This window comes from Sminthopsis crassicaudata, chromosome 3 (genome assembly GCF_048593235.1).
Source record: "Sminthopsis crassicaudata isolate SCR6 chromosome 3, ASM4859323v1, whole genome shotgun sequence".
In the NCBI taxonomy this organism is placed as follows: Eukaryota; Metazoa; Chordata; class Mammalia; order Dasyuromorphia; family Dasyuridae; genus Sminthopsis; species Sminthopsis crassicaudata.
The window spans coordinates 447,261,006-447,284,103 of record NC_133619.1 but is presented as its reverse complement, the minus strand read 5'-3'; the positions used below and the strand labels follow the sequence as shown (position 1 = coordinate 447,284,103).

General features: G+C 33.9%; 1 protein-coding gene across 4 annotated transcripts in view; it reads right to left on the bottom strand.

Moving 5' to 3' along the window:
• The window catches only part of LOC141562904 (sodium channel protein type 9 subunit alpha), a 185,140-nt gene extending 172,407 nt beyond the window's left edge, over positions 1-12,733 (bottom strand). For all 4 annotated transcript variants that reach the window (XM_074303212.1, XM_074303214.1, XM_074303213.1 and 1 more), the window contains exon 1: positions 12,445-12,733. The gene's annotated coding sequence lies outside the window, so the exon portion shown is untranslated. The remainder of the gene's footprint in view (positions 1-12,444) is intronic.
• Positions 12,734-23,098: the final 10,365 nt, after the last annotated feature.

Genomic DNA, 23,098 nt, shown 5'->3' with positions numbered 1-23,098 from the left:
TATAATGAGGCTCTGACATGTTAAATGAATTGCCTTTGGTCACAAGGCTACAAATGTGGAGGTAGAATTTAAAGCCATATCTTCCTAAGTACAACACTCCTATTAAGGAGTATTAAAAGGAAAATAATATTAAAAACATATATTCCTAAGTACAACAGTGTAACACAGTCTCTCATCATATTTGTAAAGTGCTATTCTGAGTATAAAATGAAGTCAGAACAGTTTTTGAAGTTAAGAATGTGAGGTTCTGAAAATAATTAAAGGTGAAAACAGACTCATTATTGATTATATTTAAATTATCCCATGTGGAGAATCAATTCTAGAGAAGAATTTATAATTATGACCAGAAGTTTATTAAATCTTTGACACAACAAGACCACTTCATACTAGGTTTGTATTCAAAGAGATAAAAGAAAATTAATAGACCTATATGTGCAAACTCTTTTTGTATCAGCTAACTCCAAATGTAACCAAAGATCACCAAATATTAGTAACAAAATAGATTATATAATCACACCTATCTTCTTTGATTTAGAGTTGAACAAACAGGCAAACAACAGATGTCAAATCATATAACTAATAGATGATAGAATCACAATTTAAATATATTTTCTGGCTTCAAGTCCAATATTATCTCCCCTCCAAAAGAAAATATTCTAAAAATCAGTTTTCACATATCAAGAAAATCCACCAAACATTTGATTTAATCCAATAAAGTCTACTTTGTCTAATGTTAATAATAGATTTGAGTTTTGAAATAAATCTTACAATGTGTATTAAATTATTCTTGAAAGGAACAGATGAATGTCAAAATAGCATCAACATTGCAAAAATACCCCAAGCATTCTTATAATGGCAGTATTAAAAAAAAACAACTTATACTTGCAATTTTCTAATAATTATTACAATGAAATATCAATACCATAATTTTAGTAACCTCTACTCATATATGGAACTACTCAGTGATTCACACATAAAGACAAAATGCTTGGAAACATGTACTCTAATTTTTTTCTTTTCACAAAATCACAGTTACATTAATTTATTTCAGGAAATAGCTATCCTAATTGCAAGTCTGTTCCAAAAGTCTTTTTGAGCACTAAAGCAACTGACTGTAAATAGCTAGCCCATGGTCACTAGGATTCAAACACAGATTGAAGGGTGAGAAGAGGATGAAATGAAAGTCCAATGAGAAGTATGGTTCAGGAAAGATGGAAAGATAGCAAGTTGGTTAGAGAAGGAATTCTCATAAATCAGACTCAGAGGTGGAACAAGCATGAAAAATAATGAGGTTTAAGGGTGGCAGAACTCAACTAGACCATATCTAGGCAGCCTTAGGTCCCAGAACAGATTCAACACTTGACATCTTCTACATTCATCCAGGTCATCTTGTAATACTTTACAAACATATGTGTACTCATCATCCCCAATCAACTTTGCACTAGACACAAACATTGATACTATTCTTGTTTCTGGAAAAGGAATGCCTATTGATTGGAATCAGGAATCAACTCAGCATCCCTACGACTCTTCTTACCTGGTCACCATGCCACTATATCTTTTCTCCCTCCATTAGAATATAAGATTTTTGAAGGCAGGGATAGTCTTCTTTTTCTAATTGTATAAGCAGAGCAGCTATATAGACTTTATAGAATTTCCCTTAAATTATGCTTTTCTACTTGGTAAGGTTTTAGTCTTTTCTCTTGTCAGCTATCTCTTATAATAATAACATTAGTTTATATTGAACTTTAAGGTGTAGAAGGCCATATGAAAGAAAATTGCTCTAAATCACTATTGATTAGAAAAGAAGAAATTAAAGCAATTCTGAGTAATCACCGTATACCTATCAAATTGAATAACATAACAGAAAAGGAAAATAACAAATGTTGGAGAAAAATTGGAAAAATTGGGACACTAATGCAGAGTTGATGGAATTGTGAACTGGTACAACTATTCTAGAGAATTTTGAATTATTCCCAGAAGGCTATAAAGCTGTATATTTCTTTTGACACAATACCAATCCAAACTCCATTTGTATTCCAAAAGATCAAAGGAAAAGCAAGAAGACCTAGACATACAAACATATTCATAGTAGCTCTTTTTTTGTGGTAGCAAAGAATTAGAAATTAAAGGATGTCCATCAATTAGGGAATGGCTAAACAGGTTATGGTATATGATTGTGAGGTTGTGCTATAAGAAATGATAAATGGTTTTGAAAAAGCCTGGAAGACATATGAACTGATACAAAGTATAAACTGTATACGGAGAACACTGTATTCGGTAATAACAATATTGTAATAATGTTCAATTGTGATAAATGCCCAGGGCAATGATCTAAGACATAAAAAGACCTGTAGTTAATTTTTTTTCCTCATGGGCTCTTCAACTCCTATTCTATCCCTTCCATCATCAACAGATGAGGGAAATAATACAGGCATTACTTTCATTTTACAGATTGGAAAAAGCTAAAGCTAAGGACAGTTAAATAACTAAATTCACTCAATAAATAAGTGTCACACATAGGATTCATACCTACATTCCTTCTAACTATAAGTTTAGTGCTATTGTTCTCTACTATGTGCTTCTCAATTTAATTCCTCTTAGTTCCCCCTTTGCAGTTTCTTTAAAATCAATAAATGTTGGGGTCAGAAGGGACCTTGGAGATTATCTGCTAAAAGAAGACCTCCAAGGTCGCTTGTAGTTTAAATCAATGATCCTATGACCTAATGTGTTAGCCCAAGTCTTTTATTCTATAGTTGAAGAAATTGAGAACCACTTTGATTAAATTATTTGTTCAATGCCATTCTGCTACTGAATTGTAAATCCACAACTAGAATTTAAGACTTCTGATTCCTAGGTTGATATATATTCTACAGCATCCTAGAATTCATGATATCTGATTCCTAGGTTGGTGTGTGTACTACACAACATGCTATCTTGTACAGTACTTCATCTTCTGTCACATAGAAGAAAGTTCAAGGGGAAACTATGTAACTGATTGCTAAATTAGTCATCTTAATTGTATGCCATATGACGTCACAGCATTATAGAATTTGAACTTGGAAAGAACTTAACAAAACTGAAGCAGCGTCCAGTGCAAGACCAGATACATGTCCCTTTGAAACTTGACCACATAGCATTTGTCAGGAGAACCCTTCTTTACAACACTTCTTATTTCTCATAATACCTTACGGTCATAAGTTAGACATTGCTATATTTTATTCCTTCATACAACATATTCTACTGGCACAAAATTGCTAGGAAAAATATACATAGCATTACCCTCAATTAGATTTATTCATGCAATAACTGAGTCCTTTCTTTACAAAATAAATGACCCATGATGAAATGATTGATCAGGTATGTAAAAGTAATAGTCATATAAATTCTCCATGTTTAAAAAAATATTTGAACATTTACATCAATGAGGAAACAGTATAAAAAGAGCATTATATTTGAAAATGAATACTATATTTCAAAATTAATAAATGTTAATTAAGTTTAGCCATGTGGTTTATCTGGAACCTATTTTCCTTTACCATAAAATGAGAGAAATTCAACTAGATAATCTCTATGGTCCCTTTCACCTTGAAATTCTATAATCCAACTTGAATATCTGAACTATTAATCTTCCTTTAACATTCAGTATACACTTTAAGTGTCTCCACTCCTCAAAGCACTGTGCTATCCAGCAAAATGGAAATTAAAAATAAGTAGTATTTGCCCTCAAAGAAGTTTCATTATAGATAGAAAAACAATTAAAATAGTTAAGTGAATAAGAGAGCAATTTGGTTGTAACATGATTACATGAGATAATGCATATAAGCTATTTTATACTCTGCCACTCACTACTTATAGGACCTTGGAGAAGTCACTATTAAAATGAAGGGGTTGGACTCAATGAATTACCATCCCACTTTCAATTTATGATCTATGATTTTAAGATTTATAACTGACTAGGTAATCAAAAACATTTTATCTGGATCCTAACTTACAAGTAGGATTGCAAGGCATTTCAGGTATAGGGAATGAAATAAGCCAAGAAATATATGTGGTGGGTGTGGATAATATGGGCTTTATTTGTAAAACTGCTGAGTTAATTAATGTGGCAGGACTAGATAATATTTTTAAAAATCATGTGAGCTAAGGCTACAAAGGTAGCATAGAATTATAAGCCTTGAATACCAGATTGAGTCTGAATATTTGAACAGCTGCATGACATAGAGTATGAACATAATGATGAAATAAATTATATTATGAAGTTTAATCTAGCAATTATACGAAAAGATAAATTGAAAAAGAGAAAGATAAGAAATAGTGAGAACAATTCAAAGGTTATTTAGTTAAAAGGCTGTATCAATAAAAATATAAGCAAAAATCTAGGTCTGAATGAATCACATCAATAGAAATGGAAAGAAAGCAATAGATGTCAGGAATACTGGAAAGAAGAATGAAGGTATTTGGCTACTTTACTGGATGCTGGAGGTAAAAGGCATCTAGTGCTGGGGTGGGGTAACTGACATGATCTATTAGTAGAAGATATGAAGAGATAATTTTCTATATCCGATATAATGCCATAGTAATTTATAAGTGCCTAACTGCTATTAAAAAGACTGATAGATGACTGTCATATCCATTGGCATAGATTTAAAAGCAAGAACAAGGACAGACTTTAGATGAACAGATTACATATTTTATGTGTGAAATCATTTACATTAAATATATAAAAACTCAATTGAAATGATCTCTTAAGATACAACAATAAATTTGAGCTCCAAATGTCTAAGTCAACAAGTCATCATAATTTGTTATGAGATAAGGTTTTTCTTCAAAGAACTTAAATTTATCTTGTTCACTATATATTAAAAACAAAATAGCTGTGATTTAATTAAACTTTAAAATATGCAAACCACTTAACATACATTATCTGATCTTATTTTTGCAGTTGCCCTAAGAAACAGAGGACATTATTTCCTCATTTTACAGATGAGGAAACTGAGGAGGAGAAAGCATAAGTTACTTGTCCAAAGTTATACTACTACTAAGTATATGAAGTGGAATTTGAACTCAAGTTTTCTTGACTCCAAGACCAGTACTCCATTCTGTACATCAAGGATGTCTAATTCAAATAGAAATGAATTCCCACTTGTTTGAACTGATTTAGAAAATCACAAATATATTGCATTATATTGTATTTTTATTTATTTTGTCAAACATTTTTCATTTACATTTTAATCTGATTCTGGCTACATGGAACTTGTGGCTGGATCATTCATAGTTCTCTTTGGCCTTTCTGCTTTACTCTACCTAGCAAACAGCCCCTTTAAAAGTCTGATCCTATCTCTCAATCCCTTGGAATACTTAGTGTCTATTTTACAAAACACTATGGATATAATTTGAAAGTAATAAAACTTTTTTTTTATGAAATCTGTTTTGAATGGTTATGTTCATAAAAAATCAACATTTTCAAATAGAGGAAAGGGAAAATAATCAAGGGGGTATTTTGAAAATATCCTTTTCCATATGGCTTTGTAGACCATCTAAAAGATGCTTTTTACTTATTTTGTACTCACAGTGATATATATTATACTACTAACATAGTACAATAAGGGTATTTATAATCTTAATGAAAAAGTCTTAAAATCCATAATTGCTACAGATCCTATAATTAAGAATATCATTACCTAAAAGGGTCATCAATTCAGCTTGGTCTCTGCTAATAGTTACCTCAGAGGAATTTTGATAATGCTGCTGAATCCATAAAATCTAATACTTAGGCATAAAGACTGAGAAGGAACCATTTACTGTTAAAAATATTCCTTTTTAAAAAATATTACCTTTTCATTATTCCAGATAATTAAAAATCAATGTAAGGATGGCAAAGTAGATAACTAGCTAGCAAAACTTACCTAGAAGGCAGGGGGGGGAGGAGGGGAGGGGGCGGAGGGAGGAAGAAGGTCAAAGAACTTAGTAAATTCCTAAAGTATTTCTCAATTTTAAAGAAACAATAAATAATTAGAGTTCAGTCAGTGGCTAAGGAAGATCTTGCATTACATGAGTGATCTTTCCCTTTTAAAAACAACAATATTTAGCTTTCTCTGCAACATTAGCAGTTTAACATCCCCTTCAAAATATTCTGAAATTCTATTGTACATATCCTAAAAGAATGCAAGAATTAAAAAAAAAAAACTTAAATGGAACTTGACATTTAAAAATAGTTTTTATGTTCTGATAAGGATGAGGAGCAAGAGAGAAAGATAAGAGGGTTTTCCCATTAGATCTCTCAGTATTACACAATAAGATTCAAAGCATATTAATTTGAAAACATACTGGACAATTTCAAAAAACCGCCAAACTCAGCATCTTGCCAGAATGCCTTTACAACTACACTTTTTAATCATAAATACTACCAGACTGTATAAGCTTCTCCAAGGTAGAAATTTCATATCTCCCAGTGTCAGAAGAAGGGAAAGTAAGAGAAATAAGAGGGGGAAAAAAAAGGAGGAAAAGAAAGAAGGGAGAGGAGCAGCAGCAACACAGCCCTCTTATCTTTCAGTATTTGGCTAGCTCTCTACTTTATCATGCAAATAGTTCTTGAGATAGGATTGTTATTGAACTATTGATTTTTGTGGGAAACATAGCAGACCAAGAAGACAGAAAAAGGGGGAGGTCATAGAGTGGTTAAAGCATGAAAGGATATTAAAACTCAAGTAGTGCTTCTAGTTATATTAATGGAAAAGAAGAAAGACAGTCATTTTCTGTCACCAAATTTTATGGGTCCCAGTTGGGATGAGAGATTTGACTGATCAGCAGAGCTGAGCAAATAAAATGTTTTTTGTTTTTTTTTTTTCTTTGATGAGGCAGCACCTTTAGTATCTGAACATAAACCAGTTATTACTTTTGCTCTTTATGGGTCTTTCATCCAAACAGTCCATATTCTTCTTTCCAATGCTTCCTTCATTCCTTATGTACTTTAGTCTTAGGATCAGAGAATATATAAGTGGAAAAGACCTCAGAGATCATAAAATCCAACAGCTTTATTTTACAAATAAAAGTTCTGAAGCCTAGAGAATGTAAGTGAATTACTTGAGTTCACACAAGAAGCTAGAGATAGAATTTGAATCCACATTTTTGGACTCAAAATAGGATGCTCTTTGCTCAGCATGTGACTTCACAAATGAAACATGTCAGTTTTATAAGGGTAAGGTACTAATGAGATATAATAATTATTAGCAATATTGCATTATTCTTTAAGCTCATTTCTGGAACTAAAATGATCTTTATTTTAAAATGTTATCTTCATCTTAAGGAATAACCCCAGTTTTACGAAGAAGATTCATTCTAACCAAATCCTTCCTCCAAACTTTCAATAGCTGCACATCTGAAGAAAAAAAAACCTAAGAGATAGCATATAAGATAGAGCACTATTTCAATCAGCACTCTAAAGCATTATGACAACCACAATGCATCATCTAGACCAACAATATTCACATAATCCCTAATGACAAGTCATGCACCCTTTTTAAAAGTGTTGCAGGCATGAATGAGATTACTAAATCAAAATTCTTCAGGACAGAATTCTTTATGAAAAGAAAACTGGATTGGGCAGCAGCTACATAGCAAAACATTGTTCATATATTGCTACATAACTTATTCTTAGAAAATCAAAACAAATCAATTTATTTATACTCCAAAGATTAATTTATACAATATGATGTAGGAACAAAAACATGCAACAACAAAAAAGAAAATACTTTGTATGTGCTTGATGACATGTTTTAGATATTGTAACATATTTTCCCTCTCCATAAATAAGATGATTTTTTTATAAATCTACTATTAGTAGAGTATGCACTACAAGGAGAGTGTTCCGAATGTTTCTGTGTATCATAGACTACTGTGGCAATCTGATGAAACCTGTTGACATAAATTAAAATATGTAGTAGTAAAAAAGAAAACAATTATATTGATATACAGCTATTAAATATTTCAAAAATTAATCAAGCACTTGGCATTCATGGACCTCAAATAATTTGTACTTTTGCCTTTCAGTAATAGTGTTATAGATGCATTGAGTCACAGATATTTTGACCACTGACAAAAAAAAATAACTAGACTTAATGACCCTGGTAAAGAGCCAAATAATTGAAATATGTGGTGATCAATGCCTGAGTTTGGCCTCATTAACCCCACATTCTAATCAACTGAGCAGAATTGATGGGTGACACAATTTTGCCAACAGCAGGCATCTAGAGTTAGAACAAAATATTAGTATAACTTTTTAGTGAACATTCAAGAAACACTTAAAATCCTTAACAAAGTAGACATATCTTAGCAAATACAATCTATATCCAACTTCCTTATCATACTTTTTATGCTTAAGACAAATAAAAGTTGAATTCAAAATTGATCCTGCCTACTCTTATTTCTGTACATTGGTACATGATAGTCTACAGACTCTGAGAAACACTTCATTCCTAGCCTGTATATGACCTCCTTAAATTTTTTGTTGTTGTGTATGCATTGAATAATAATTTAATATACATACAATATACAAACATACACATATACATGTATGTCTATATTTGTACATATGGATATATTCATTTATACATACACACATGTTTGTATCTACTGGTGGCCCTTTTTAGGGCAGGGACAGCAGGAAGGGAAAAAAAAAAAGAATCATGATGACTGTTGTATATTTAAAAAGAATAGCAAGTAATATATAATATGAAGTTTCATGTTCAATTACCTTTTTATTATACTATGTTATCAAAATGCTTGTTTTATTGCATAAGTTAAAAATAAAATAAAATTTTAAAATTTAAAATTTCTTTCTTTAACGTCCAACTCAAATATTACTGTTCATCCTCTTTTAGATACCTTTCCCTTTGGTGAGCTATAAGCTCCTTGAGGTCAGGACCGACATTTCTAAAAACCCCAGATTCCCATTTCACAGTAGTGTTTGGCACATAGTTGATGTTTTTAAAGCTTTGTTGAATTGTATTAAAAAGAAGATCTTATAAATAATCAGAAGGGCAAGAATCAGAACATGTGAGCCCTAATTTTAACTGTCACTAAACTTATCAATACCTTCAGGAAAATTTTCTTCATTTGATGACAACCTCTTTTTAAGAGAATTAGCTAATTAATTAGCTATCTATATAGAGTTGTAGTTTAAAGGACAGATTATCAAAATTAAGGAATATCATTAAAATGCATTAAATAAAAATTATACAGAAAAAAGAAGAAAAAGTATTTTAATTTCCTCTCCATCTCGATGATAGCATTCTCTTTTAAAAATTTATTTAGCATTTTATTTTTTCACAGTTATATGTAAAGACAATTTTTAATATTCATTTTTAAAACTTTGAGTTCTGAATTCTCTCACTTCCTTTTCCCCAAACACCACCCTCCATTGAGAAGGCAAGCAATTCAATATGTTATACATGTGTAGTCATGCAAAACACTTCCAAATAATTATAACATTCTTTATTGAGTAATGGTACTCATGCACAACCTAACTGATAGTATTATTCATGATATACCAAGCCTCCTTTCTATTGTATTGTGATTTTCAAAACATGAAGCAACTCATTTTCACCTTTAAAATGAATAACAATTAAATTTGTTGGTCCTTTAAGTTATTATAAATAGTATTCTTCATTGCAATCCTGTGAGCCAAATAATTATTCCCCATTTATACATTTGAGGAAAACAAGGACTAAAAAATTAATTGCCTCAGCTCAAATCTCCAATAAGTGTCAAAGCCAAAACATAAACCCAAGTTTTCTGATTTTTGAGCCCTGGACTTTTTATATTACTTCAGTTTTTGAACCAATAATTTCCTTAAAATTACCTAAGATTTATCAGAACAGACAGAAGTGGTTCTCCATTTCTTAGTTCCCAGTATATTGTGCCACTCATCTTATACTTTATAGTGTCTCATATTATTTTTGAGACTGTTTATTCTAAACTAGGCTACATACTTTGTAAGGCAATGACTAGTAACCTAGCATTCCTTCAAGTCTTCCACATTACTCAGCATAACACTGTGCAAAGAATTAAAATGATGCTTATTTTATGAAAAGGATTAGAATATAATGAAGAATATTTTTTAAAATGTTCTGTTTTTTATAAATTGTCAGCCCTGGAATGTTGGGGCTATATATTTACAATGTAATTTTTAAAAATCTCCTCAAGTTGAGCTGTTTTGTTTGTATCACATCTCATATTACACACACACACACACACACACACACACACACACACACACACACACACACACACACACACACCCTGTATCCAATACTATGTAATTAGGAGAAGGCCAATAAAGATTCATTGATAAGGAAGACTAAACTGACCCAGGTTTCTACTATTATATGAATTTCAGTTGGCAACAAGAAATGTGAAAGTTGCAATATTGGACTATTTTTAAATAAATAAAGTTATTCCTTCATTCAGGGTACTGGATAGTCAAAATGGATAAGAGGAAAGAGAAAAAGAAAAGCACAAAGGAAAAGGAAGAAGAAGGGAAAGGGAAAGAAGAAAACAGAAATACTAGCACTACAGAAAGGTCTGATAACCACCTCTCCCCACCCCCATCCTCAATCTGAGAAGTGGAAAGCTTGAGACAGATTTTTTTGGGTATATGGCTAAATCTGAACTAGTCTGCCTCATTCTGTCTCTGTGTCCTATTTATGTGATGTTCTATATGTAGGTGGCTTGCTATGGTACCCATTAAGTGAAGTAATATCACACAGAGACTGCAGGTCATTATACTTCCCCATAAAGTCACTAGCTAAATGATTAGCTTGAGGAGATCATTCCTACAAAAGAGTGATAAAGATCTTTACCATGTCAAATCTCTTGTTGCAAGCAGGAATGAAATATCTCTATGTGTATGTGTGTACCCAAATGCACATCACATGTAATATGAAATTTGGCCTACCATTGTTCTTTTCTTATGGGTAAAGGGTACTTGCAGTTTCAGCATTATGGGTAGCTCATTGCATCAAGATCAAATATCACTCTACAACTAATCAATGGAAATGTTTTTAAAATTCTGCTTACCAGAATTTCTAGGAAAATGAATCATAGCTTAAGAAAGACATGGAAATCATGAATTAGAGGTGATGATAGTTTCTAGTTACAATTCTATAATGCTTTTTTCTTTGCATATAAAATAATAGCTTTAATAAAAATATTTTTGTAGGAACAGCATCCAAAAATGTAAAGATAATTTGGAAGAAGGGGAAGAATATAACTTGTTTATAAGAGAGCAGATGCATATTTAAGGTGTTACAATCAAAATAATGATTTAAAAGAGGTAATGTAATTTCCAAAACAGACTTTGGAATCAGAGGATCTGGATTCCAATTCTACCTGTCATTTAATGCCTGTAAAACTTGATTTTTTTCATCTGTAAAACGGAGAGTATTGGACTATATGGCCTGAGAAGTTCTTTCCAGTGCCAACTCTATGATCCTCTAGCAACTGAGATCACATGAGGAAACACACGTAAATCTTGAGCATGATATAAATGTTAAATATTATAAGTAGCTTATCTTTTTTGTCTTTATTTAAAATACTATGTTCAGTTTATGTTTACTCTTTTCAAAGTTAAAGCCAAAACTTTCTTGTTAAAATGGATAGAAATGAGGTAGAATTTACTTATTTTAAAACCATCTAATAAAGTCATATGAATAATAACCAGGACATATATTTTATATTTCAGTAACAGCCTTTAACCTCTATTATTTTTAACTAATTCCAAATTCTCTCTCCATCTAAATAGTGCTTTGGGAGGAAGATCCATGAAAAGTAAAGGGGAAAATATTTTCAACTGGAAGTTTATCCATTATCAAAATAATAAAATATTTTTCTTGATGAAGGAATAATTAATTTATAGAAGCCTTGCTTTTATGTCGATGCTAATTACCATTTTTAGTACCCCTTTTGCTTCTTCCAAAGGAAAACCAACTATACAGATGTGGCGTGTCCTAACTTTCCAGATGAAAAATGAAAAAGAAATAAACAATAAATACTCTTCTTTACATGGGTACTGAAAATATTTCTAAACCCACCCCATATTAAGCAATTCTTTCACTGGCCTTTATGCCTCTCTCCAAGAATTCAAAGCCTTTCACCAAACAGAGGCACTCGTAGTGAGCAACAGGCAAAGACTGATCTCGAAATGCAGAGTCGCTTCTGCTCCTCTTCTATTTCTAGAGCCTTCTCAAACGCCGACAGTCCCCCTCGCCCCCCCCCCCCCCCCCGCTTCCCCATCGCCGAACTTCTTCACCATAATGAACACAGTGAAATATGATAGTGAAAAGACTAACAGGTGAAAGAAAACGCGGCAGAGATGGCAACAGCTAGCCCTCACCCCACCCAGTAACAGAAAAGCAAGGGACGGGGGCGGGGGGAAGCACTTACTTGCTAGCATGCCTGTGTGTTGCTATGCCCACCACCTCCACCTGAAAGAGTCTGACCCGTATAGATGTCCCGGTTTCCTTAACTCTTTCCTCCTCTGTCCCTCTTGCCTCACTGTTTCCTCTTATTCTCTTGCTCTCTTTTTCTGAGCTCCTGTTGCTCAGCAGGCGCCTAAGGTTGAGAGCAGCTCTCCTAGCTGCAGATACTCCAACCCACCACCTGCACACAGCTGGGCTCTTAGGAATTGGAAACAAAAACAGCAGCCTCTGGACCAGAGAGAGCAGCCACAGAGGCTGAGCCACGCCTTCTCAGACACGCCCCAGTGGTTGTAAGACCCCGCCCTTCGGAAGGCAGTCACTGGCTTTTCTCTTCTACTCCATCCACCTCATCCTCCACCTCCTCCTTATCCTCCTCCCCCTACCGAATCTCCTTCACCACACACAGATACACTCACGCCCACACAATATACACCCTTTATCCCCGGAGCCCCCTCCCTTTCCTGGCAGGCTCTCTGGGCGGTGGCCTCGAGAATGCTGCTGCAGCAACATCTGCTCTGCCTTGCGGCATAAGGAAAGAGATGGATGCGGGGAGTTGGACCTCTGCTTCCTCAGTCACAAGCATCCTTCTCTCTTCCTCCCCTCATCCCGAGTAATTTGCAACTCCAGAGGGCTGAAGAATCTTTCTTCCCAGCAGAATCTGTTCTTATTCCCAGAAACTATAGAGCTGCTTGGTGGAGATTCATGCCGAGGCAGAAGAGATATTCGGAGGCCAGTGAGAGGAAAACATCTTGAAAAAAGCAAATACGGAAGGGGTTTTTGTGTGTGTATGTTTAAAACTGGGCTGTTTCTTGGTGCCAGAGGTAAATGTAGTGTCTCGATTCCAGAAACATTTTTCTTCCCTTAGGTGTTTGATGAGGTATTTAAGGGACTCTTGGGGAAACCTGTTGTCAGAACTAGTGGCACTGTGAAGATGGCAGGCAGGTGTTGGAAATGCCGTTCTACTGGTTTATACTTAAAGCTTTCTTTTAAATGGACTTGCTGGGAAATGGTGGGTACTTCGAGGAAATCAGAAGGACTTTTTTTTCCCTTAAATTCTAAATTATAGAAGGAAGAAATCATGACAATAAAGAAGTAAAAATAGGAGATAGCTTTGACCTAAAACGATCTCAGGAGTCCCTCTAGTCCAATAATCTACTTATATAAATGTAGAAACCAAGACCAAGAGGAGTGGAGTGATTAGCAGGAGACATCATCAGATAGAAAGCTTCAGAGTAGAGACTTGACACTAGGTTCAACTCTCCTTCCACTGAACAATGTCATTGTGACATTGCATGGGCTGTAGATTTCTTTGGAGAATAAATACATTACAGAGAAGAAGGCTCAGAGGTGAAAACCTTTATTAAATTAATTTCCATTCACTTTTTCCTCATGTTTGGTTCCCTATTTTGTTTTCTTTAATTTTTTTTCAATGATGACAGACCTAAAAAGGAGCTTTTCTGCCTTTGAGAATTCCTGCTTGTTGTTTTTGCTGCTTGTGAAGGGATTTTCTTTTCTTTTGAATAAATCCAGGTTTGCTGAGATTTCCTACCTAGAAAAAAACATTTAAAAGAGAGGGTGGCAAAGAGATATAAATTACCCTCATTAAATTGTATATTTTTATAGCCTTTATTTCATCCATTCCATTCATCCAGTCCCAGTATTGTGAAAAGTGAGATGGTGAGTAGGGTGGGAATACTTAAAAGGAAGCAAATAGGACATCTGATTTCTTCCTGCAAGATTTTAAATTGTAGAAGGAAGGTATGAGGTATGAAGATAAAAGAGAAAAAACAGAGTTGGGCTATCTTTTCTAAAAGATCCTAGGAAGGTTTTATGTACAATAGATTAAAATGCCTACTTAAGGAGAAAAAATGATTCATGAGATGGAGTTAAAGGAGAGGCCAATTTTTGAATCATTGATTTGCACACCACAGCAAATCATTCTAGTTTACAAATGTGTGTGCTCCATAGGAAATATCCCTGTGGGCCATATATTGACTTAGTTTTAAAATGAAGCGTTTATCTATATTTCATTGTATTTTTTTATTTGTTAAATATATTCCAATCTGATTGCAGATACACTCATGAGTATGGTATTGCATATAGTAAGGAGGCAGCTTGTTTGAGGAACCTCTTTCCATGATTGGAAAGCTGTAATTGTGAGGAAATTATTCTTTAGGATTAACTGAAATCTGCTATCCCATAACTTCTATACATTTATTCTATCTAATTCCATTCTAATATATGATGGCCTTCAAAGAGCTCACAATTATGATGTTACCATTAAACTATGAATTCTTCAAACTAATCATGATTATTTCCTTGTATAGTATGGTATCTGAGCCCTCTCAGTATCCATCCTTTTGCTTTTCCATGCTCATTTAAAATTGTTCTTTAAAAACTTTCTATACTAAGTCAGATGCTATCTATGCAAAACATACAACAAAAGAACTATTATCTCTCTTTTCCTGTATTCTGTACTTTTTCTAATAAAGAATAAGATAATGCTAGGTTTTTTGGCTACCAAATTTAAATACACACTGAATTTGTAGTACATGTGAATTTTAGATCCTTTTCAAATAAATTATCTACTATCTATGAATCCTCCATCCTATATTAATGATACTGATTTTTTATAAAATCCAACATACATTTATTTCTTTTCAATTTTCATCAATAGATTTGAACCCTTGGATATATAAACGTGTTTCATTCCCCTTTTTCTATTACATTATAGTACCTAATGCACCAGTTTTATACCATCCATAACTTACATGCCATTTATGTCTTCTTCCAAGTAATTAATAAAAATTACTAACAAAATAAAGAAATAAAGATCTTTCTTCAATCTTCAAAGGATGCTGTCCAAGTTTTACTATTCTGCGTTTTTACTAATCCGTCATTCTTTTGTGGGACAATAGAGAGCTTTGAAAGCAGGAGGAAGAAGAAGCTAGATGTGATCCCATTAACTTAAGGTACTTCTGTTGTGGAAACTCCCTCTATCAGTATCAAAAGATAATTGATCCATAATTTATCATTTTATAAAATTTGGGCATTGTGAGGATGAGGGATGCCCTAATGAAGCTTAGCAGAGATCACACTTCAAAGTCCCCTGATAGTTGTACAATTTGTAAAATTTTGAAAAGATATGATATCTTCCTAAGAGACAAGAGGGTAATTCCATTGAGAAGAAAAAGTTCACACTTGTTTTATGGGAAATGGAAAAAAAAGACATCTGGATTTCCCAAAAGCCAATTCATAATAAAAGCTCCTAAAATTGTTACATTATGTTCCTGATGCTTGGTGTTTAAAAAGAAAGTTGTAAGAACAGATTCAGCTTTATTCAATGACCTTCTATTTATTAATATTGAATGAGGCATGACATAGAAATACTCATGCTTCCTGAAAGTATTTTTTATAGTCAATGAAAAGATTAATTGTAGGATTCCTAAAAAATGAGGAGATTCACAATATACTTCTGTTTGCAGATGCCATTGTCATTAAATTTAACCCTAAACTGCAAAGGCAACAAAATGAGATCCAGTTGCACATACAAGTTCAACTTTAGGCTAATCACACACACACACACACACACACACACACACACACACACACAGAGTGAATGGGCAATACCTTTTATCTGGGCTAAGATATGAAGCTTGATAGACAACCTACAGAGTTGGCCCATGCATAAAACTACAACACAACTGAAAGAAATAAAAGAATAGAATTTTGAATTGTAGAGGTCCAGATAGTGGGGGAAATCTGGGTAAGGTATAAGACCCTTCAGCCCAGAGGGAACCTGCTGATAATGTGTGATTTGGTTCCCCATCCTTTCTAAGGGCTCTCAGTCTTCCTGAGAAGTCAGGAGGCAGTGACAACCTGTGTTGTAGTTGAAGCAGAATGATACCAAGTGGCAAAGAGTCATCTACATACAATAGCAAGTTGTTTACATGACCTCCAGTGCACACATGCATAGTATTGTTTTGGTTATATAAGACTATTAGGATATATAAGGGCGAGAATATGGAATAAATGGATTCCATGTTTTGACCATCCATGTTCATCTTGCCTCATCAATCCTCTTCTAAGACCAAGTACTTAGCCTGGTACTGAGATCCTCCAGAGAGCTAGTCTGGATGCAACATTGAACTCAAATTTAAAAAAATTTTTGAGTGGATATAATTTCTTTATTTTTTATTTTTTTAAATTAATTTTTATAATTATAACATTTTATTTGACAGTACATATTCGTAGGTAATTTTTTTACAACATTATCCCTTGTACTCCCTTCTGTTCCAAATTTTTCCCCTCCTTCCCTCCACCCCCTCCCCTAGATGGCAGGGATTCCCATACATATTGAATATCTTATAGATTGTGAATCTCCTCATTTTTAAGGAATCCTACAATTAATCTTTTCATTGACTATTAAAAATACTTTCAGGAAGCATGAGTATTTCTATGTCATGCCTCATTCAATATTAATAAATAGAAGGTCATTGAATAAAGCTGAATCTGTTCTTACAACTTTCTTTTTAAACACCAAGCATCTGGAACATAATGTAACAAGATATATAGTAACAAAGAGAGAGAGAGAGAGAGAAAGAGAGAGAGAGAGAGAGAGAGAGAGAGAGAGAGAGAGAGAGAGAGAGAGAGAGAGACAGAGAGAGACAGAGAGAGACAGAGAAACAGAGACAGAGACAGAGAGAGACAGAGAGAGCACAAACAAAACAAAACAGTGGTCACAGTTTATACTCATTTCCCAGTGTTCCTTTTCTGGATGTAGCTGATTCTGTCCATCATTGATCAATTGGAATTGGATTAGCTCTTCTCTATGTTGAAGATATCCACTTCCATCAGAATACATCCTCATACAGTATCATTGTTGAAGTGTATAATGATCCCTTAGTTCTATTCGTTTCACTCAGCATCAGTTGATATGTCTCTCCAAGCCTCTCTGTATTCCTCCAGTTGGCCATTTCTTACAGAACAATAATATTCCATAACATTCATATACCATAATTTACCCAAACATTTTCCAATTGATGGACATCCATTCATTTTCCAGTTTCTGGCCACCACAACAAGAGCTGCCACAAACATTTTGACACACACAGGTCCCTTTCCCTTCTTTAGTATATCCTTGGGATATAAGCCCAGGAGTAGCACTGCTGGGTCAAAGGGTATGCACATTTTGATAACTTTTGGGGCATAATTCCAGATTGCTCTCCAGAATGGTTGGATTCTTTCACAACTCCACCAACAATGTATCAGTGTCCCAGTTTTCCCACAGCCCCTCCAACATTCATCATTATTTGTTCCTGTCATCTTAGCCAATCTGACAGGTGTGTAATGATATCTCAGAGTTGTCTTACTTTGCATTTCTCTGATCAATAGTGATTTGGAACACTCTTTCATATGAGTGGAAATAGTTTCAATTTCATCATCTGAAAATTGTCTGTTTATATCCTTTGACTCAAATTAAAAATTGAGATCACATCTGAATGCAAATTAAAATAACATATAGAAAATAAGATAATAATTGAGGATGTGGATGAGTGAAGAGGATTTTTCATCAAATAAACAAAACTTCGGTTTGTACAAAGTTCACAGTATTGTTTTTACTAGATAAGTTTAAAAGTGAGTCTTAAAACTTAGTGGAGAATGAATTAACACTAGAAGATCCTCAGAAGATTATCACTTTTTATTCTATCAGCATCTTGGTTATATTTTGTAAAATGGATGGATATTAATCAATCAACCAGCACAGCCAGACAATGGATTAAGCTCTAAGGAAAGAAATAAAAAGTGAAAACAATCCCTGCCCTGAAGATTATCTGTAAGAAATATACATAAAACATGTAAGGAAACCTTAGAGGGGAAGACATTAGTACTTTGGGGGATCAGAACAGTTCTCCTCTAAGAGGTGGCATATGATCTCAGTTTGCCAGGAATTCTAAGAAGTGAATATGAACATGTAGAGCATCCCAGGTAAAGAACACAGCCATATAAAAGTGCAGAGATCAGAGATGAAATATCACACAGAGGAATAGCATAGAGGTCAATATAACTGGACCATACAGGGCAAAGAGAGAATTAACATGTAAGAAGATTAGAAAGATAAGAAGTGTGTGAAAAACTTGAAATGACAAACAAAAGAACTGATATCTAAACCAAGAGGTAAAAAGATACTAGAGTTAATTAATAAGGGGAATGACATGGTTACACCTATGATTTATGAATAATTCTCTGGTAGTTGTGAAGAGGATGAATTACAAAAGGAAAATAAGGCAGAGAAGCCAATTAGGAGAACAATAGCAATAATCCAGGTAATCCACAAATTAATTCTGAAGCTTTCCTTGAGATTCAATCAATTAGCACAGGTGTGTTCATAGTTTTTAACTTTTGTGTATATTATCACTCTGCTTTGATTTAATTTTAAGTATCTCAAATCCACCTTAAATTGCTATTTGTACTTACAAATTAAAATGAAGTGAACTAAAATTAATATTGTTTTGAAAAATTTATTATGTGGAAATATAGTTAGAAGAATTGCACAGGTTTAACCTATATTGGATTACTTGCTGTCCAGGGGAGATGGGAAGGGAGAAGGGAAGGAGAAATATTTGAAACATAAAGGTTTTTACAAGGATGAATTTTGAAAGCTATCTTTGTATGTATTTTGAAAAGTAAAAAGCTATTATTATAAAAATTTCATTATATTTATTGAGATAACTGAAGACATACTATATTATAGCAAAATCAGAATTTATATTCAGTGCTCTAATGAAAAACTGAAAGCATTTTTGTGGAACTCCAATAGATTTCATCTGAATTTGAATGTATGAGTCAATAAAAAAAATAGATATACCAGTAGAGATTTTAAGAATGGATGGAACAAATGAAGACAACAAAAAATACATAAATGGAATTTACTGTGGTACTAATCAGTCAGTCAATGACAAAGAGAGAGAGAGAGACAGAGACAGAGACAGAGACATAGAGAGACAGAGAGAGGGAGACAGAGAGACAGAGAGAGACAGAGAGACAGAGAGAGACAGAGAGAGAGACAGAGACAGAGAGAGACAGAGACAGAGAGAGACAGAGACAGAGAGAGACAGAGACAGAGAGAGCACATACAGAGGGAACAACAGAAGGAAGGCACTAGAATTAGAAGCAATTGGGCAAGACTTCCTAAAGTATGATTGTAGCTGAGATTTGAATTGTGTGGGACAGGTGTAAGATTCCCTTTCCCAAATTAACTAATCAGAGACATCTTCAGATACAAAGAGAAAGTAATCCCTGCAGGGAAAGGCCCAGAACACCCAGGAGGCATCCCAACTCCAGCCATGTGCTTGACCTGACCAGCAGGAAGTAGAACACCTGGTTAAAAAGGAAAAGACCCAAGCCTTTTCATTGGATAGTGTCTGCTTCCTGTGGGTTATATTGCTTTCCTGAATTCCAGGGTTCAAATCCTCATCTTCTGGTTCTGGGAATAGAGAACATGTGACTTAGTCTCAAACTGAGAAAACTTTATCCAATTAGCACCAGTCAGAAGGAAGCCAGGAAGCAGAGAAAAGGAGAAAGATCATTCTAACCATGAGGAAAAACCAGAGTGCCCAGAATTGAGAGTATAGTCAACAAGAACAATGACAACAATGTGTTACTTAAAGGTTGTACTGGATTGTAATGAGCTACTTTCTGGTTTTCTGAAGCAAGCAGCTATTCCCAGCTCTTGTCTAGGCAAGCAGGGTGGTGATTTCCTATCACCTCCAAAATTTGCACTTTAATAAAACATTGTCTTCCTTTTGAGGCAAGAAATTAATGCTTTTGCCAGAATATGCTCTTGATTTTAATTCAGGAAACACATTAAGGAAACATTCAGCATAGTCCATCCTAGTTGTAATGACATGCAGCTGTCTATCCCTGATTCTCCTCAACTCCTTACACCTCATAATACCCTTTATATTCTCTTCTAGGTTCATATGTGGCTATGACAATTCAAAGCCAGAAGTGGACTACCAATAACTGACACCTTGGTCAGCTGTGTGGATAGAACTTAACAATTGCCAAAGAGAGATGTGTATGTTGGGGGGGATGGGAGGATGGGGAGAGTTAGGACTGGTGTGGCTGCTGCTGGCATCTATGCTGAGGAAGTCTATGCTGAGGAAGTTCCCTAGAGATCCTTCACTCCAAATCCAGGGGTGAACTTTTCTATTTTAACATGTTGCCTTCCCAGGGAGAGTATTAGAATAAAGACATTTCATTAACTAGAATAAAGTAAATGATTACATTCTACCCTTCTATGCAATTCAATAAACATTTGCTATATGCTTATTTCATGGAGATCAGTATTCCATGTACAGAAATAAAATACTGATGGAAAAGAAAAATATTGTATGGCTTTGAATTACAGGCAAAGGATTTAAAGAACTCAGTAACCACTAGAGGTATTTTAGCAGACATTTAAATTCAGATCTTGCAGTTCAAGAACTTGAGTTCAAGAACTGTCCCATTTTTGTTTATTTTTTGAATGGAACACTGTCTAGCACATAGCATGTACTTAATAAATGTTTGTTTATTAATTGACTCAACTTTGCATTAGGAAGATTGACTTGGCCCCAATGTGAAGGATTCAGAGCATAAGAGGCTATTTTAATAATCTACAAAGATAGTTAATGAGAGCCTGCTCTGCAACAAAGAAGAAAATGTTTTGATATGGGAAAGAAATTTTCCACATAGCTATCAAAATGCAATTTATAAAGTACTAGGATCTACATGAATGGTTATATTTATTTATTTATTAAGTTCTCTATTTATGAAGTTCTGGTTAGAATGCCTATATGGCAGAGAGCTACATATTAATAATATTGCTACATTCCTCCTTGATGTGAACTTTATAAAACTATGTATGGAATTCTAATCAACTTTAAAATCTTCATAATAAAGAAATTAAAAAGTAAATTATGTAGATTGATAGAGGAATAGAGAGATAAATCAAGCACTAGCCTAGTGCTATTGTTCCTCTTTCTTCCCTAATGCCCAAGAAGCTCCCATGGCTCTTTCTAAAGCCCCTTCCCAACTGATTTCAGCTGATCTTTATAGGCTTGGGTTTTTTTTTTTAACATATTACAATCTTTCATATGCTTTATGTTCCATGCAAATTGGCCTCTTTGCTGCATATTATCTGCCACATCTTATTACACATCTCTGTGCCTTTGCCTAAAACATCCCAAGCCTTTTTGAGTTGGAATACACTACTAATTTCCTTCAAGATTTAGTTGAATTTCTTCACTCTGTTAAGTCCATAAAGATTTTGCCACTAGGGATTAGTTTGCATATATATTTTATATTTACTTATTTGGGTATAGAATTATTGTTCTTTTCCTCCCCCTCTACTGTTTGTCTCCTCTGCCTCTCATTGAATTTAACTTTCTTATGAGCAGAAGTTGTCTTATTTAAACTTTATTTGTCCAATGCCTGTCAATGCCTGGCATGTAATAGATATCTAATACTGACTGACTTGAGTGTTCCAGTAAAAACCAAAGAAAGAAACTGCACTGAATTAATGCAAGTCTTGCTTGCTCATAAAGTCAAATATAGTAGGTACCAAATGAAAGGTTTAGAATAAGACAATATAGAAAAACAAAAAGAACTATTTTTGTTTATTATAGTAATAAGAGAAACTGCAACAGAACTGAAAACCTAGTGGAACTATATTATGGAAAAAAAACACCCTAGAAATTCTGACAATAGTGAAATAGGCAATCTATTATTTATGACTAGCTGAAGGAAAGGAGATTTCCCCAATATATGCAGAGATCAATGAAGTTCCTCAAAATTAAATTGCCTCTTTTTTTTTTTTTAGTTCTGGTATTGTATAGCACTATCTTTTATCCAAATTGATATATATTAGAAAGGATTTAATGTAGCACTAAATACACAGAATATCTTCTGTGTTGTATGATCTCAGTTTGTGTTAGTTGATTGATTAACTTTATTAATCACTTCATCTTTCACTGCTTTGAATTGTCTCCTGATTTTCCTCATGTCCAAGTTGCTTTCAAATTCCATGGATTCTACTTTCTTAATGTATTTCATATTTTCTCCCCAAAGCCTTCTCTATTGCTATTTAGGATACTTCCATCCTCCCAGTCACACAGACTTAAAACACTGTGGTCATACTTAACTCCTCACTCTCAAACATCCCACATATCCAATTACTTGCCCAAACTTGTCATTTCTACCATCATAAAATCTCTTGTATGCCCTTGCATCTAATCACAGGCCCACAGTCCTAATTCATGCCCTTGTGATTTTTCACTTGGACCATTATAAAATCTTTGGAACTTATCTCCTGTGTTCTAAATTTCTGCTCACTCCAATCCATACTAAGCCATAAAGGTTTCTCTACATTTTTCCTATAGTGTGGACCTGACATTATCAACTTCCTACCCAATTAGTAGTTGTCTGTGATCCTATTAGTCTCAAAATCAAAGATAAAGTCTTTTTTTTTTTTTTTTTTGGCATTTAAACTCTTCGTATACTGGCCCCTTCCTACACATTTCTAGACTTGACAACGTTATTTCCTTCTATGGACTTTATAATAGAGAAATATTAGT